We start from the raw sequence: 12170 nt of genomic DNA, 5'->3' as shown, positions 1-12170 counted from the left end.
ACAAAGACAAGACAAAGTAAAAATGCAGTCAATTGCGAGAAGAGACTGAGACCTTTAAGAAGTGGTCTTGAGACCAAGACCGTTTGAGTACTACAACACTGCTTGCTGGTTTTCTGTCCTGTTTTCTACTGTGTAGACAGGACACAGTGCACATATGACCTGGGTCCAAGAAAGAAGAAAGCTCCAGTTGTAAAAGAAATACCACATCATATATAATAAGCCAAAACATCTTGCTAAAGATGTGTTCAGAAAGAATCCAAAGTAAGATTTCACCTTGCGTCATTCGTACGAATGTGTTTATTCACCCCAAACAGCCGATGTACCAACTGTACATTTAGCGGTAAGCGGTAACCAACGGACGCACTAAAACTCTGGGTCTTTCAGTCACTTCCCTCTCTTCCCTGTACGTTTATGAAGCAGATTATTCATACATTCTTCCAAAGTTGGAACATTTTCAACTGGTACGGATACGTTTGCATGTCAAATTGTGTCTTACCGTAGACTTCGTATGCAACTGCCCCAACACTAAAGTTGTCTGGCGTTGGTCTGAACATAGTGAAAGGATTTCTTGACTTGGGCACAAAGCAAGGAAGGAACCAGTTTGTCCAAAGATGTTTCAAGCTGTTTTGTATCATTTAAAGCTTGCAAAACAGTTGATGAAGCTTCAGTGTTGACACCAACTGTACGATAGCAGTAAGTTAGCCAACAACGGACGCAGTGACACTCTGGTTCTTTCTGGTACCTTCCTCTTGTCTCTGTATGTTTATAAAGCAGATTCACAAAGCCATGGGATGCTCGCAGTTTCTCAGAGGTTAAAAACAACTTGCACGGACACGTTTTCATGTCAAATCGTGTCTTTCTGTACTAAGTATGCAACTGCGCCGCTACTAAAGGTTGCCGTTCTGTCTGAACACACAGTAAGAGAGGATGTCTTGACTTGAGCACAAAGCATTGTTTCGTAATCTCATGCAGTCAAGGTTGTTAAGGAGCCAGTTTGTCCAAAGATGCTTCGAGCTGCTTTGTGTAGTTTGAAGGACGAAATTCGTATGAATGAAGCTTCAGTGTTGTGTAAATAAGATATAATAAGACCGATTGTTGGAACACTGAAGCTAGAAGACTTTACTTCCTGGTGTCGTGGTTACATTTAAACAACTCCTTTCGGGTCAAGTTTTTGCAGATGTATGAGTCATTATTTTACCAAACTACATAGTGCAGTTGAAAAGCGAAAGAGGCGGTGACTCTCGCTACTTGTTTATCATGCATGCAAACTACAATTCGTAACTTGGGAAGATTTTTAAAAAAAGATATTTTGCAAACTCACTTATGAGAGCTGCCAACTGCTTCTTTTAGAGATGACAATATGCCATGTGAGCCTACAATAAAAATAAAAAAGTAACAAAAAAATACATAATAAAAAAGAGTCATCAAAGACTTCAGGTGTTGTATGGCCTTGGTCCCATAATGGAATGTGAAATGTTCTGTGCTGCCACAAAATGTATTTAGGCTTAGATTTATACTGTATATCTCTGTATGTTTCTCTTCCTTTTTCAATAGATGATCATGTTAAACCATCAAATAAATGATATACATTGTACCTGTGTATTTGGTATTGCGAGCATGCATGACACTCCGTAAAGAATCTGCATATACTGTACATGTAGAGCAAGTACAATAATACAATGAACTGCCATTTCAAACATACAATAGAATTTTGATAAAATGTTTCCTGTACATATCCCAGGACTTGTTGGGAATTTGTCCTCTTCAGCTATTCAGGTGCCCTTGAGCAAGGTACTCAATCCCTATCTGTTCCAGTGCAGCTACGCAGTGACAGTTTAAGACTTTTAATCGCAACTCCCAGATGGACATCTTTTGTGTATGAGGTGAACTTTATGAATGTGTGCCAGAGTGTTGGTGAATAAGAGTATAGTTCCCTGGATAAATAAAGACTGGAAAAAAAACAAAACAGAACACTGTGGAGGTTATTAATCAGCACTGAAACCTATTCATCGTTTCACACTACTCACTTCCTTTGGCAACTTGTTTGTACAGGTAGGAAAAATAAAAGATGTTTTCAAGTCTTTACAATATCAGCTTGTAGACTACCCAACATTTCTTAGCAGTTAACATTCAACCAATCAGATTATTTCTATCTCCAGAGCCGAACCATCTTTGAGAAATGTCCATGTTATTGTGAATAATTTTTGATCCTTACAGGTATCATGGTTACAGGTGTTGTTAAAGTGTTTGCAAGCAATGCTCCAAACCTACACTAAATTTAACGACAGGCATGGCCATTGTCAAATGGGTCCCTTGAACTCTCAGCTCAAGAAATCTGAATGAGTTCTATGGGTACCCATAAGTCTTCCCTAAACTCAAAAAGGCTTGTTCCCTGTAAGTGTTTTATTCCTAACAATCAGTGTACTCCTTCAAATTAAAGCTTTATATTTGTCTTTTTAAGGAAAGGGACAACCAAGTCTATTTGAAGAAAAAGGAGGTTGTGGTATTAACTACTGTTAACTCTCCTGAGTTATGCACATCAAATTATTGGTAACATTAACTGTAAAATAAAAAGCTAAAGTGTATCAGTATGTGACTCCTTAACTCTCCATATTGACATAGTTTTTAACTATCCTATATACTGCAACATCAAAACCGAATTCCTGAGATTCAGTTGTGCCACCCACAAGATTTTCAGTTGCCACATCTGGCCAACCCTAAGAAAGATTTCTGGGGGCACAACTGTTCACAAGGTCAGCAGAAAAGACACCACTTACCTTACCTTTTTAGAGATTCGACAATTGTTGGCACCCATGGAAGAATGTGCAGCATTGTCATACAGGTATGGACACAATCTCAAAGCAAGGTTGTAACTCTGAACTTGACTTGTGTCTATTCCTATTTTGCACTTTTCTTGTCAGTTTCCTGTACGTTTCAGTGACTCTGGTTTCATACAACAATGTAAAAAACACATCCAATAAATTGATGGCAGATTTTGGAATGGATCAGTGGTAGTTTGGTCTGTGTGTATGTAGTGATAAAGAAGTTGTTTTGACTGAAACAAATTAATTTCACCTTTGTGTCGCACATTTGGCAGGTTTGTACATACTTTTTCCACCTGTTTCAGGCGTCCCTGGGAATAAACATAAACACTGCACCTATGTTTCAGTCCCTGCTACAAGCCAACCTTTACTTGACATAAAATAGCTCTGAACTGTAGGAAACTACAATAGATAGAGACAGGTATAGTCCTCTGGAAAAACTCTTTACCTCATTAGTTGTCATTCTTCTCTCTGGTTAGGCTTGTCAAAATCACTGTGACTGCTGAGAAGAAGAAAACCAATCCCATGTGGCAAATTTCTGGCCATTCCTTCTGAAAGAGCCTGTAAAAGATCACAGAAGATACCCCTTTTTTAAAACGTAAATCAATGAGAGGAAGCTACACCAAATCCCCACCACTATAGAGTGTAATGTGTATTTACAAAGAGGGTTTCCTGCTTTAAAGCTAAGGATTATAATTAGGTCATTAGAAGGAGGTCAGAGCCACAGAAGAGAGACAAACAGAACTATTTCTGATTTCACCAACACACAACAGCACATTTACACAGAATTTTGGGAACCAAATAAGGTGTTCCAATGTAACTAAGCTTACTTAAAAGTTCTGGCCCCACAGTTCTGACAGGATGCTCAGCAAAGCCAATACATCCACCCTTAGTCCACTCAACCCTGGCACAAACACCAAACCTGGGTTAACTAGTAACTGTAAGTAACACACTGCATTTAATTAACTTTAAGGACCAGCTGGGTATACACAGGTAATCTGAGCACTGCCATTCATTAAGGATGACTCTAAAATATTGCGGTCTCTATGGGACCTCTCAAAGAGATACAACTGGGAACAACTGTGGCTGGTCTCACTTTAAGTCAGACAGTAAAACATGTTTGAAATCTCTGACAAATTTCACACCCACTGAAGAGGGAGCTTAAAGCAGAGGTGGTGCATCAAACAATAAACTGCAGTGGTGCTGTTGTCAACAAAGCATGAGCTGATATGGTCTATAGTTGTGCTGGTTAACTTACCAACTAGTCAAACGAGTTCTTCTCAGCCAGTAAAAAATATTGTTAAATATAAATTATGATTTTGGACAGGCTTTCTAATGTCGGCGCAAACCCTGAACACCTGCATTATGGTTTGAAAGACAGTGTTATTTAGTTCTTAGTGTAGTCTAGTTTAATTCACACGAAATTGACAGAATTAAATGTGTTATCCCATTGCATTATGGGTAGTGTAGAAACCAGGGTGGTTGGCAGCCCAGTATCCAGAAAAAATGTTGGCACTGTACGTTTCTGCAAACCACAAATACGCTATATTTGCATGTTTTTGTGTATCACATTAACGTTTCTAAAGTGACAGAGTATATGATCTGAATTTGTCATCGGGAGGTGGACGAGACCACTGTTTGAGACCAATGAACAACTAAACCAGTTGTTTTTTATTAAGTCATTGCTTTGTTTCCAGTTGCATTTTAGCCCTCAAACGTTGGTGTTTTTTAGCAACCCATTATGTTTTTTTTTTTTCTTACAGCAGGGATAGTGCCCAAAAAAGCAGTTGTTTTATTACAGAGACATGACTGCTTTTCCTGCAGGGTTTGTGCCCCCAAAACTGGGTATTTTCAGCCAAAACAGGATCTTTTTCTCACCATAACCAAGAAGTTTTTATGCCTAAACCTAACCACATGCTAACCACAGCATTGTTGAAGCAAAAAGTTTCAATGTATCTGCTAATTAATATGCAAATGTTTTCTTGGTGATTTCAGTCAGGAGCACTTTAGCCAAAGAAAACATTATTTCCATTTGCAATATTTTAGTTGGCGGTATGGCTCTGTTCTGGGGCCTCTCTATCTTTCCTTGGGCCTACACAGAAAGCCTCTTCCATGCGCCTACATGGATACCTAAGGTAGAGAGAGCACACTTCTCTGCCCTTCCACATGCAAACAAGGAAAGTCTGAGGTGGATAGAGCAAACCTCCCTGCCCTTCCATGTGCCTACATGAAAAACCTAAGGCAGGGACAGCAGCTGCAAAGACCTCTGATGCAAGATTTTTTACCACTTTTTTTAAGTCTGTCCCTTACAAGTCTCTGAACATTATGTAAAAGAAGTACTACATTGCTCGAGGGACCCTTAAAAACGACGTACTCAAACGCATGGAGCATGAAGTTATAAAAGGAAAGCCTGTGACAGTATAACATCTGAATTACTCAATAATTTCATCTGGATGAGCCAAAAAACAAAGTTTTTTGTTTGTTCAACACCTATGGGAAGTTTAAAAGCCCCATCCCATAACAGCTAGATGCATCATGATGACTTATGTACCATATTTCAAAACCTTTTGTCAGTTTGGGATAAAGATTGTTGCCTCCGTGAAGAAACTGACTGCTGGAATCTCTTTAGGAGTGTGATCACCTCCCCTACATCTCAGGTGGAGAAAATACATATTGGCTATATCACACTCTATTTATGCATAATGACTTAAGAAAATGCTGAGCTCGGCTTTCCCGTCCCCTCACCCCTTTGCCTCTCCACAGTATATGAGTCCCTTGGGGTGTGCATGATAGATTTTTAATCTCTTTTCTTTATAATGTATATAGGGGTTCTCACCCTAAGATATATTGCACATTTAATCATTAAACTAATCATTAAAGAATATCGTTGTTCAGCAGTTTGAGGGGGACTTGTGAGTGGAGCTGTTTTTAATAACAAGGCACATATTTTTTTCTCCAGCATGGAGAAGAACTCTTTTGGCAGTTCGCATATGTTATAATGAGGCCTGGCCAATCATGAGGGCTAAAGGGGAACACAAGGCCAGTTGTTGGATAATCAGGGTGGTTGGAGGGTTAGATCACAATGATGGGGAAAAGGTGTCCAACTATGTGTTGCAACAGTGTGTTGGAAGCTTTAGATAAGTTTTAAAATAGCATACTTGGTCGATATGTTTGTTTATCCAGCCGTAACTACCTGCCTAACTTCCTACTCACAGTACATACAGCTCTTGCCTCTGTACCATCAAATTCAAAGGAACCAAAGTGTAGATTTGGAAGAGACTTCTCCTGCTGTCAAACTGTTTCTAGCACATCAGGTCCCCAGATCATTTCTGCACTCAGTTTTGAAAGGGAAAAAATACAAACATACTCCTACTCCTCAACTTTGTCAGGTTCTTTCGCTGTGTTGGAAACAGCCCTATACCAGACCTTATTTTAGAACATCCAACAGATAAATAATGAATCAATAAATTACATATTTCAGTTAATATCAAAGCTTGGAGTCCTGCCGGTTTCTCAGGAGGTCGTTGAGAGGCTGACAGATATATTGATAGATGACCTCGGGCACACAAGATACCAAGTCACTAATAAAAAGCACTCAAGAGGGCCGTAAAGCAAAAGTCAACCAAAGGTTATCAGAACAAAAGAAAACAGTATTTTTTACAAGCAGCATCCTCTCGCTGCCTTGCTATCACTCATTTTGATCTTATCCACTGGGTCTGGATTCTGATGCTTTAAAAAGGAACAAGCTGTTCACACATGGAGGAGTCAAAAATATGGCAAGTGATAACTAGGAGGATAAAGGGCAGAACCTCTGGGCTTGACATCATTAACCGGCAGTGCAAGAGATCTGGAGCTGTGTAATTGCTCAAAGAGTTATGATGAAGCTCAGATATTAAGGATGATGAATATTGTCAAAACTATACATAAATCACAATTCTTCATTTACAGGCAATAAGCCTCACAAAAATCTAAATGGGGGCGGGGGTAAGAGGCACTGTTAGACATGACCTGGAGCAGAGTGGAGCTCTATGAGCTGCTCTGAAGCACAAATGACTTATTGCGTTCATAAAAGAGCAGTGAAAAGAAGATGAATATTTAATTATTAATTTTTTTTCATTTCATGTGAAGAATAAGATGGAGATTAGACGCAATTTTTATTGCTCCAATGGAGAAATGGGTTGCAACAGCAACGAATAAGCAAAGACATAAGAACAGGAAAGAAATATGGTTAGTATAGAGTGCCCCAGGAATGAATCCTGAAACCCGGAAATGATTTAGCGTTTTTGCACTCTCGGTTCCCTCATCTCGAAGTCAATAGGCATCTTAAATGGGGTTTTGATTAGATGACTGAAATAATGTAGTTGTAGTAAACACAAGCTTAAGAGACTCTCACATTTTGTTCTACAATATAAACGTGTCATTATATAACCCACTCTGAACTCTGAAGCTTCTGTGTCTTAAAGAAAAGCAGTTGTTAACAAGTTGCTAAATTAAACTACAGAGCATCATCACGTTATACTGCTTCCGGCTGCATTTACGCTTTAAAAATTACGAAAGTGGTGTTTATTTAACATGCTAGTGTACAGGTCTAATATTTACCATGTTCCCCATCCTGGTTTATAACGTTAGCATGCTAACATTAATCAATTAGCACTCAACACTAGGTACAGTTGAGACTGATGGGAATTTCAATACTTTATAGATGTTTGGATGTGAGCCAAAGTGCTGAACTGACATCATGATGATGTTAGCTCAATGAACACGTCAACCTGCTGTCGGCGCAAGTGTGTGTAAACTACCAAACTAATGTATTTTTAATTCAAAGCAAGACTAGGCTATTTCACTTCTTTAAAAAAAGAAACAACACTTTCTTCCTCTTACGAGCAAAAAGTTGAATTCTTAAGTAAAATGCTCCCTCACTTATTTCAATATACTACAGCAATTAGTCTGGTACGAACACTAGTTTAATGTTAGCTACAATTAGCTTAGCTTAGATTTTGTGCTTTAGTATTTTAGGTACTGCTGTGTGGCTGATATCACACAGGCCATTTCTTTTTCACTAGGGGTTAAAGCCCGAAGTTGGATTGATTTGAAATTTGACACACAAGTCCAGCTCAGTGTGCTTTACAAAAAAGCCTTAAGGAACATTGCAATCTGCCTAATTAGATTTTCTGCCATATTTTGGCATCTCCTCAACTGTACGATTTGTATCTAATTTTCTGCGTATCATTATGGGACCAAGCTTACCAAAAGCTTATTGTTATCTCTATCCACCTTATTTTTCACGGAAACACGGAGGCAAAACAGAACGCAACCAGCTTCCGTTTTTTTGTGCGACACTTCCGGTCCAGCACTCTTAGCACTGTGTAAATGGGAATCGCCTTGTTGTTTACCTTGTTGAGTTTAGCTATATATATGTATATATCACATTTTTCACGTCACTATATCACCGTTTAGACTAATCTGATGTTTGTAAAGTCTATAAACACAATGACTGAACAAACATTAGTATTTTCTCTGTGTGTAATTAATAACATGGTTATCGTAGATTAGCTGGGCAAACCGTTAGCTGTTAGCTGTTAGCTGTTAGCCGTTAGCCGTGTCTGTAATAACTCACTAAACTCACAAAGTGGCCCGTGAAAAAAATATTTTCTCCAGTGGATGTCTTAGTTACAACATGATTGAGCTAACTGGAGTAGTTTCGTGTCGTATCCGACAACGGGAGGTTTTAACGGATGACGATCCTGATGTTAGCTTTGCTGCTAGTGTTAACATTAGCTGTCCCTGTCAGCTGCAGCCACTGATGCTTTCTAGACATCGTGATTTCCCATAACTGAATAAATACCACACATAGCAACACAAAACTGCTTTGCTAGCTCAGTCATGTTCTAACGGCTGGATGGTTGATGCGTACCTGCTGATTCAGGTGCTATCAGAGCCGATCCGCGCATCACTATGGCTTAATGATCAACTCAGTCAATTAAAACAACCCGTCCTGTGTTAGGAGTGTATGTCGCTGACAGAGAGAAAGAAAAAAAAGGGAAAAAAAGATAGAAAAGCAGCTTACACCTCACATATTTATTTCTCACAGTTGCGCACACGTGTGGCTGGCATGCAGAAGCACCATCTGTGTGTCGAGAGTGCGAGCCGCAGCTTCAGCTGCTCAGGTAGAGAGGCTTAGCCCGGTGTGTTTTTTCACTGATTCGGTTCTGCAGGTTCTCTGCTGGTACACTGGAGATGGGGATCAAGCAGTTTGTCTCACTCGGGATAGATTGTGCTTTTTTGGTTCATAGTTTATGATTGACGTGCGATTTATTCGCGTTTAGAGGGAATAAATTTCCGTTATAACGGAAACGTGGGCACAGTTATCTATACAAAATACACAGACTAACTAACTAACTGATTGACTAACATAAACAACTGAAAATTGAAAAAAAATTAGCTTGCACCATTAGCTCCGGTAAGGGAAAGCATGAGGGAAAGCGGCTGACCAGAAGTCACGCACAAAAACGAAAACGAGACGGAAGTTGATCACTATTTACTTCCGTGTTTGAAAATAAGGTGGATAGAGAGCTGCAGGGATGGTGTTTATTTGTAGGCCAGCACTGGTGTTAGCATCGTCTTGGTTCCCTTGCAGAAAGTGAACTCAATGGGAACCAAAAGTTTATGATCTTACATGTTTCGTTCAGCAAGATAATTTTCACAAATTAACACAACTTTTATGATTTTTTTTATCGGAAATGCAATCACCAGAAGTTAAAAGCTAACATTAGGCTATAAGTGAACTACACCACCGTCACAAGATCAGCGTCGCCACTGCAACAAGGATGTTAAGCGCAGTGTTCTGCGCGGTTTGGCATAATGAGGCACTGTTGTCCCATTCAACCACTTGCGAGCAGCCATCTTAAGTCACATAAAGGCTTCAGTATTACAAGTGGGGTATTTACACAAGTATTTTATGTTGTAAAGTAAAACCTGAAAGTCTCTTATGCTTGAGTTAAATACACACCTGATTTCAGGCATCTAACCAAAGACCCATTAAAAATACCCACTGACTTTGAGACGAGGGAACCAGGAGTGCTAAAATGCTGATTCATTTTCTAGTTTTAGGACTCATTCCTGCACCACTCTACACACCAGCCAAAACATTGAAACCAGTGGTGGGTGAAGTGAGTATCATTGATCATTTTGTTACAATACAATGTTCTGCTGGGAGAGCGTTGGTCATGGCACTCATATGGATGCCACTTGACGCCCTCCACCGACCCAAACACCACTGTGGGCTAAGTAACCCCACCTCACGGCAACAGCACTCCCCGATGGCAGTGGCCCCCGGCAGAAAAATACACCATGCCACACTACAAAAATTGCTCAGGAATAGACCGAGGAACATGACAAAAAGCTAAAGGCATCAACCTGGCCTCCAAATTCCTCAGATCCAAATCTGACTGAGCATCCATGGGAAGTGCTGGTACCTTGAAGGTACCCCTAATCCACTCCCTGGACCAAGTTTTGTTCAAATTGTCCCCTAGAGGGTGCTACACATCCAACAAAAGGGCTTTGCATGTCACAAATCAGACCATAATTCACAAATGTATTGTCCAATCATGACAAAGCTTGCAAGATTATAATAAGATTGTTGAGCTTCTCTTGTAAAATTATTTTGAAATTGCTCAATAGGGGGCACCATCAGCTCCAAACAAGTGCACTGACCTTGCGCAAAAAACAAATTGACCATAAATCAATGACAGTTTGTCACTAAACTTGGTAGATATTGTTGATAAAGCAGTTGAAGCATGTCCCCAAAATGTTTCTGCAGAAGATCGTGGCCTGGCACAGATTTGGACGTAAATGAATGAGCAACTGTCTGATCGTCATAAAATCTGCTAGGTAACTTTAATGCAGGTGTTGTAAACTGTCAAGGGTCTTGATCCTTCACAGTTTCCATGCTGGCTCCAGCCCTGGAAACACTGCCTGTGGCTATATTTGTCACTTGTTTTGCTGTTGAGCAAAAGTTACATAGTCTCATTTTAAAACAAAAGTTCCACTGTCAAAGTTTAGCTGGTGTTTCATAAAAACTGGGAACTTTTGGGCCCATGATGTGTTTGATAATTCAAAAACAGTCTGCATTCATGCTGGGAACATTAACCCACTTCACAACATCCTCTTTGTCTCTCTGTCTTTTGAATGGAAATCTAACCTGCTTGCTAACATCGTGCAGTGCTGAGAACTTGCCATGTTACAGCACTCAAGCATCAATGACTGCCAGATAAAAACATTTCAACTTTTAGCATAACGGTGCTATACAGTACTCCAAACAGGCCCTCAACAGTCGCATAGCAACAGCAGCTTCCACAGCCGGGGCTTCCTACATACAGTAGATGTGTTTAGAGCTGCTTGTTAAAAACGCGGCACCCCATGGACACTGAGGCCAAGTTGTTCTGATGGGAATATGAAGCAGCTTATCAATACATTATCCCGTTTTTGTTGTGTGTTTGTCGAAAGTGCTGAGTGGACAGATCAAGGTGGATTCTCAACCCTGATGGCTGACCCAAATAACTGCCTCCGAGCCCCCAAAAACTCACCAGGCGGTGAAGATTCAGCCCATGTTTCTTGTTGAGAAACTCACTGAATGAATTCTTTCTGATGTCTTCTTTCTTTCTTTTCTCCCCTCCCTGCCTGCCAACTGACATACTTTCTTTTAATTCATCATCAGCATGGCGAGCGATGGAGGGAGCGTGGGAGAGAGTAGGAGGGAGAATGGGAGGATGGAGAGAGAAAGAAAGTGTGTTTCAGCATCAAAAGACTGTCTCGGAGACTAGGGGGAATACATTGACTCTTCGATGTGCTTTTTGATGATGCCTTTCTGTTTTATGAACTCAATGATACACAACAGCAGCAGCAGCAGTGTATTAGCCTACTTCTCCCTTTACTGTTCTCGCCCCGTCTGTTCTCGCCCCGCTTGCTCCCTTTCCGTCATCAGCACTCATTATTCCCTCTCATGCATGCACCTTCTCTCTGGTCTCTCATTATAACCTGTCTTTTATTTTGTAAGACGCACTTCCTGGCATCAGCTGGCAAGCAAGGGCGCACTGTGCCAGACAATATTTTGATGGCTCATCCATCCTGTGATGAAACCTTTGAGTCCCTAGACAATAAACTTTTCTTGAAGATGCGACTGCATACCCCTGAATCATTAAACATTTAAAGGGCTATTCCCCAAGTGCTCGATACTACAGAGAATAACATGTCCTATTATGTATGACCCAGAAACAACTCACTCATATCTTGAGTCACATCTGCTCACTGCAATAATTATTACAAAGAAACAGGCTCTTTGGCGATAGA

The sequence above is a fragment of the Epinephelus lanceolatus genome, chromosome 24 (genome assembly GCF_041903045.1).
Source record: "Epinephelus lanceolatus isolate andai-2023 chromosome 24, ASM4190304v1, whole genome shotgun sequence".
Taxonomy (NCBI): Eukaryota; Metazoa; Chordata; class Actinopteri; order Perciformes; family Serranidae; genus Epinephelus; species Epinephelus lanceolatus.
Note: the sequence above shows the minus strand (reverse complement) of the source record.